The 6806-nt window shown below is 42.9% G+C and overlaps 1 long non-coding RNA gene across 2 annotated transcripts; it reads right to left on the bottom strand.

Moving 5' to 3' along the window:
* Positions 1-1213: 1213 nt before the first annotated feature.
* Positions 1214-6362, bottom strand: LOC141021318 (uncharacterized). 2 transcript variants are annotated; one of them, XR_012182108.1, is made up of 8 exons: positions 6120-6362; positions 5611-5713; positions 5372-5488; positions 4177-4355; positions 3696-3855; positions 3013-3054; positions 1993-2330; positions 1280-1555 (listed from the first exon to the last, which is right to left on the bottom strand). It is a non-coding gene; the product is annotated as an uncharacterized lncRNA (long non-coding RNA). The 2 variants fall into 2 exon arrangements; XR_012182107.1 differs by lacking the exon at positions 3013-3054 and having other exon boundaries at positions 1214-1555.
* Between the last annotated feature and the right edge of the window lie 444 nt (positions 6363-6806).

Genomic DNA, 6806 nt, shown 5'->3' with positions numbered 1-6806 from the left:
GTTTGATCATTAATAAAAGGAAGGAAACTCCTAAGGGTTATAAGTGTTCAACTGAAGAATTGCCAACCAAGGATGACAATACCTAGATCTACTAGTAAAACGCTCGTGCGTTACTACAGGCTATAAATGGATATAAATGAATTGAACAAATGATTAAGGTTGTTTTCAAGGGTGAAGCTCATTTCTCCCTCGTACGTTTGTGTCTAGATATGAAATCCAATCGGCTCCCCAAAATTCAATTGTTTCGACGGTACGAGCTCCCCCAAATCTAACCCATATGTGGGGAGAAATATGATTGTCCAGACTATCCGTCAATATTATCTATGACGCGCGGTCCGAACACAAAAAGCCAACCTCATGACGCACCCTTCCATTTTCCTGCCGGACCGTCCCCTTCCAGCTTGGTTTCTCAACATAGTGGGCCATTTCTCACTGGAGCCCTCTCCTTTAAAATTCAATGACGCCCACCTCAGCTTCGCCATGGCACACTCTCTCTTTCACACCGTACTTCCCCATGAATCGCCAAGCAGGAGTCCTCCGCCAACAGCCTTAATCCCCTCTCCACGTGTTCATATCGATCCACCACCTATATCAAGGGAGGGTGGGTGAGCCTGCGCCACCCATGACACTCCCAAGCTAAGAAGGCAGATCCAATGTCTTCTTAGCCATTGACACATTGTAACATACAATTGAATGTCGCGTATTACCAAAAAACAAAAATATGATGTCCATTGTTGTGCATGCAACTCATATATCACCTCGTCGGTTATTAACTCTTGAAGTAACAAACCAATGCATTTACTCTTCTATCCCAACCAATAAATTGCACGACTTGATGAAAAAATATGAACCGCTTGCTCATGCAATTTGCTGCAAAACCATCTCTAATGCAATTTACCAATTTTTTAAAGTAAGAAAATTATTCCACAAAGACGACCATAACGTAACAGACCAATCCCAGCCCCCAGTCTGTTCACTCTCAACCCTCACTCTTATAAAAAAAATCAGCTAACTCATGTTCAAAATGAGCCAGTGGTCAACGCCATCGTGATAGGCCAGTAGCAAGGGACAAGTGCGACAACCACCTTCAGTTGTTATTCATTGCAAGCCTATATAAAATTTTCTAGATAAAAGGATAATGCTACCTAAACATGCATTCAATAAAAAATGAATTACATATCACAATGTAAAATATTTGACGACTAAAAGCAAATAAATACTATTCTTCGTTGTATTCTTTTCTATTTTAGCAAGCAACAAAGTGAGTACATGAGTCATCTCCATCAAATGCTTCAATAAAGTAGGCAGTAGCAACAAAAATAAAGCAAACTTCTTAGTGGGCTGTCAATTCATCCAAATATGTTTACATGGACCATCGTAATGCAAGACAGATAAACTCAACATAAAAACAACAATGCTCGAACATATTATGTGACCAAATGTATGACCCAGGATTAGTGTTGCTCGAAGACCACTTTCCTTCTCATCCTGATCAAGAACTTCAGCTTTGTTTTCACATGATCTCTTTATATAGTACGTCAAGGCGCTTGGTTCTCTACAAACATACAATTTGAATTAGATATCACCATACATGTAAAAAGGTAATGGGAGATAACTATTCCATTATTTAAAACAAATAAAGGTCAACAACTATGCTGCTAGAACAGTACTACTAATCCTTACATCTAAGGGGAAAAGGCACATCAGAAAAAATATAGTTTATCTATGGTATTCAGAGCTAAAATTAGTAAATCATCTTGGAACATCAGAAAAAAAATATAGTTTATCTACTCCAGGAATCATCTTGAACCAAATCAACAGATGGATGTAGGATATGCCACAGTTAGGAGCAATAAACAACTGTCGAAGCAACATGACATCAAGCAGGATAAGCCGTAGTTGCAAGATAGTATAACAGCAGATGGAGAAAGTACATGAAAGAAGAGATCATGCATGGAGACTTGGTAGAGAGGTCGTCAAACTGGAACCCACCTTTGGCATCAGTGGCCATGCATAGCAAGATGTTGCGTGCGGTGCAATTTGTGCCTTGCAAGTAAGATGGCGACGCCCTTGACATCAGTGGCCACATTGCCCAACCTCAGAGGTGGCCGGAAGGGGCTGTTGCAGCAACACACACCAACAGCAAGCCGAGGCAACCTGGGAGGCGGAGACTGCGACAATGACTTGCTAACCACAGGGCAGCCTACTAAGCATAAATCCCCTTCTCGTCATAAGTTGTAGCCGTGACTGAAGACGACCTCGCAACGTGCCCCTCGCTCCTATGCCTCAAATCGCGTACCAGCGAGAGAGCGTACCGGTGCAGACAAGCCCTTGCGAAAATACTTTTTAGTTAGAAGGCTGGATGCTGATGAACATTGATTTTAGAACTATAAACATATCCAGTTAAGACACTACTACAGCAAGATGTCAGATAATCTTGGCATCAATGCCAATGTTCGTCCACCTAGCTCCATTATCTTACTGTCAGAGCATGGGACTAATTCATTTATGACCAAGCAAAAATATCTACCGTACAAGAGCCTTGCGAGAAATATAGAAAAAAGATTGAGATTCCTGCAATTTGATGCTCACTTTGGCAACACACTTAAAAGCGGATCATTAACATAAAGGTGAAGCAGAATTATGAATTACTAACCATTACTTGATGACCTGTCTACACAATTGAGAGATTATGTACGTAGTATTATGCTTATTCATATGAGAATACCACAAAGATGGACGTGTACTTTCCTGCTCCTAGACCATGAACCTAAAGGTTATGATTTGCTTCTCTTCCTACCTTGTCCCGTCGGGAACCCAACATTACTTATAATCCTTTTTCAGGCCGTTAAAATAAAGAATCAAAAGAAAGTCTGAAAGACTTCACACAAATAAAATGGCATATGTAATGAAACACATCCGGTGAAAAAATTGTTCTCGTTGGAAGCACATCAATATAAAATGAAAAGTATCAATCAACTTATAAGTTGTAAGTGGATTAAGGTGCAGAACTTAATCGGTTGTCATCCTTTGTCGTCTACTTTGATGCCCAATCTGTATGACAAAAAAACCTAAATCAATTGTTCAGTCCATATATATAAAAAGAACCCCTGAGGTGTATCATATTTGTCAATCGTAGTTGCACAATGCGGCAGAACACTTGTACGAAGCAAAAAAATGCAGAGTAGAATTATCAGAAGTCTCCCTAATGACAGTATTTATTGTTGCCATTGCACACACACAGTGGATCTTGTTATTCCACCTGCAGTTAGACAAACAAATACTTGCTTGCGAAGATTGCGGAAAAACTTGTTATGTGAGCACGTTCTATTGTAGCATGGATTAATAATCGGACATCACTAAAAAATACATATGCATGTGATATTGGCACAGTTTATCAGAAAATTTTAATGTGCAAATTAGCAAACACCTTCTGTGTATAGTAGCATCAAGAGGTGAAAAACAAGTGAACTGTAGCATCATGGAACCACTGAATCAAAGAGGATACTTATAATGCAAACATTTTGGAGATGAGAACTCAATTAACCTTCTATCTGGCACCAGCTTCGCATGATCAACTTCATGGAGAAAAATAACTTCTATGTAGAATTGTGCTACCCTCTCAAGCTCTCACGCTCTTGTAGATGCATGTAACCCAAAATTCAGACGACGATAGTGGAGGCCTGATTACATACTGTGGCAGCTGGTGCGGACAGGAACCAAGGTAGCAGCTCACGTCCTCCCTCCTCCATTTTTGAAGCATGTCTTATCAGTACTGCAAGCATGGCCACGCCAAGAAATTGAGAGAATGGGAGCTCACTCCCTCAAGTCGCAACTTCCCTCCAAGACATGTAGCTTTCATAAATAATAATAGACATGAACAACGATGCTTAGAGGCCATCAAAATTATTAGGAAATAACAACTTGTACTATACATACGTGTAATTAAATACTCCTCCAAGTAAATCAGATAGACTAAGAAAGTAATGCTCACATAAAGTAGAATTCTGAAGCGAACCGTGGTCAAGTAAAATATGTCAGACAGACCTCAGATTTTATGCAAACCAATTACGAAGTTCAGTAACAAAAAAGTTCCCATTAGAGACCAGGACGTTTAATTCATGGTTGAAGTCCAGATTAATTTGCTGGGAAGGACCGGGAGGATGGGAGGCTGACCTTGCAGGTGGGCATCGAGTATGACATCGTGGACATGGAGGTTGAAGGCGTGGAAACACTCTTCCTGCCCAGCGGCGGGGACGTCGTCGCCAAAGCGGCGACGGACGGAGTCCAGGAGGCGCCACGCCTCGATCACGCTCGTCATTATACGCATTATGATACTCCCCATTATGACCAGTCTTATTAGGAAAAAGAAGAACTCAGCAGCAGATTTTGGTGGGTTACAGATTGTAACGGTGCAGAATAATCAAATGTGGATAAGAATTGCTACAGTTGCATAGCAAATTGATCTCAATTTATATGTGTACTTTTGTATGTAGGCACACAATTGTACCACGGTTGGGCAGACTTTAGACATCAGTGAATCAAATATGTTCACTTGCAAAAAGAAATGCAAACATATGAACAAGATCCAAGCATGTATTTGGGCATGTACAAGCAGAGTTGCTGTACAGGCTCCCATAAAATCTTGGAGCCCCCTTTTTTCTTGAATAGTAGCAATTAGTATGTCTAGTTGAAGAATTAATGAGCAATAAAAAATACGAAGTAATGAAGCTTAGACATTAAGAAATAAAATTACTTGTTGAGAAATATCTCATGTTAGGTATAGTATCTCCACCTCACGTGTCTCTTTTATAACTTACTTAAAACTCCCAATCCAACACCTCAACGAACAAATTAATTGCATAAACTTAACTCTTGGTGTTCTCTCTGTCCTGAATATGGTAAAGAAGACATAAATTGCTCTAATTTACCGAAAAAGGCTTTCGCCACACTTTATATATAAAGCACCGATCATCAAGCACCCAGTACAAACACACGCCACTGCAACACCATGATGCTGGGAGGATGGAACATTCCATCTCCGTGTGCCACTTCTGCATGCTTAGAAGGATGGGAGGATGGAACATTCTGTCTCCTTGTGCCACTTCTACATGCTAGAAGGATGGCACATTTTAACGGTTTCAAGACTTGCTTCTTGGCAGGTTATAATTTGTTGAGGAAAAATATGCTACCGTGATGACTAAAAAATGTTCAATCGTTTTTTCGTTCAGGTTCTAAGTTTTAGTGTCAATGGGCCCCCCGATTTCTCAGTTACAGCCCTGATAATATTGTGCCACACACTGGTGACCATTAACAAAATAAGCTACACAAAAACTCGGAGAGATATCAGTGTTCCTCCCAACACACATACCTTCATCATTGCTCAGCTTGACATCAGCAACCTTTAGCTCATCCTCATGCAACTCAGAAGTTGCAGCACCGCCAGCAGCTGTTCGCTTTCTAAGACGTCCCAGGTTCTTTGTGGAAACTATCAAGCAGTAATCGGGTGTAAACACAAACAGTGAGTTAGTTAATGTATCGAACATGAACAGGGTTTCGCGCCTGAGGCGACGATGGTAAGAACTGAGAAATGTGAACTTCTAATCAGACCTTCCTTGGTGGAATCACATGGGAGCGCGTTGAAATCATCTGCCGCGCATTCCTCCGCAATTTCTCCTTTCGGTGGGTTGCTGCGGTGCTGACTTCACATCATCTGTAAAATAAAATTGCAAAAAAAAGTGATAATCCGAACGAAATTTCGCATCTGACACAGTGATCAACACTGCAACTGACCGAAGAAGTGTTAGCCCACAATAAAGCGAAGAAAAATCCAGCTCATAAGGTTGGGGGGCAATTTGTTTCGGATCAGGAAAAATACCAATCGATGTGCTCTCAAAAACGAAATCGACCGGTGCACGCATATGCATGGCAAATGCCGGTCATTTGCAACCCCGACCAAACGAGTACCTCGAAAGCTCGCCTAAACTTCCAACCAACAGCCTACAGCTACGTCAGTCCGGCCAAACCTCAAGCTAAAATCGCCTGGACGCCCGATCTAAACCGAAATGCAGGAGAAATAAAAAGCAAGAGTTCACGCACAGGCGCCCCGTATCACTCACCGTCGCTGAGTACGATGACCTGGACGCCGGCGGCGCGCTCGCCCCGCGGCGGCCGAGCGGCGGCGGCGGCGCCGCCTCCCCGCCGCACTCTCCCCGTCCCGCGCCTCCCGCCTCTCATCGGCGCCGATCGGCCGGGGTTCGCGGCCGCGCTGGCGTGTGGGGCTAGGGTTTCCTCCCGGGTTTGAAACGACGGCGGCTAGGAGGACTACTCGGATGTGTGTTGCGAATGGGGTGTGGGCGTGGGTGCGAGAGTCCTAGATTAGGGGGTGCTCGGACAGCCGGACTATATCCTTTGACCGGACTGTTGGACTATGAAAATACAAGATTGAAGGCTTCGTTCTGTGTCCGGGTGGGACTCTCCTTGGCGTGGAAAGCAAGCTTGGCAATTCGGATATGTAGATCTCCTCCTTTGTAACCGACTCTGTGTAACCCTAGCCCTCTCCGGTGTCTATATAAACCGAAGGGTTTAGTCCGTAGGACAACAACAATCATATCATAGGCTAGCTTCTAGGTTTTAGCCTCTACGATCTCGTGGTAGATCAACTTTTGTAATACTCATATCATCAAGATCAATCAAGCAGGAAGTAGGGTATTACCTCCATCGAGAGGGCCCGAACCTGGGTAAACATCGTGTCCCCCGCCTCCTGTTACCATCCGCCTTAGACGCACAGTTCGGGACCCCTACCC

This window comes from Aegilops tauschii, chromosome 4, assembly GCF_002575655.3.
Source record: "Aegilops tauschii subsp. strangulata cultivar AL8/78 chromosome 4, Aet v6.0, whole genome shotgun sequence".
Lineage (NCBI taxonomy): Eukaryota > Viridiplantae > Streptophyta > Magnoliopsida > Poales > Poaceae > Aegilops > Aegilops tauschii.
This window is presented reverse-complemented; position numbering and strand designations above follow the sequence as displayed.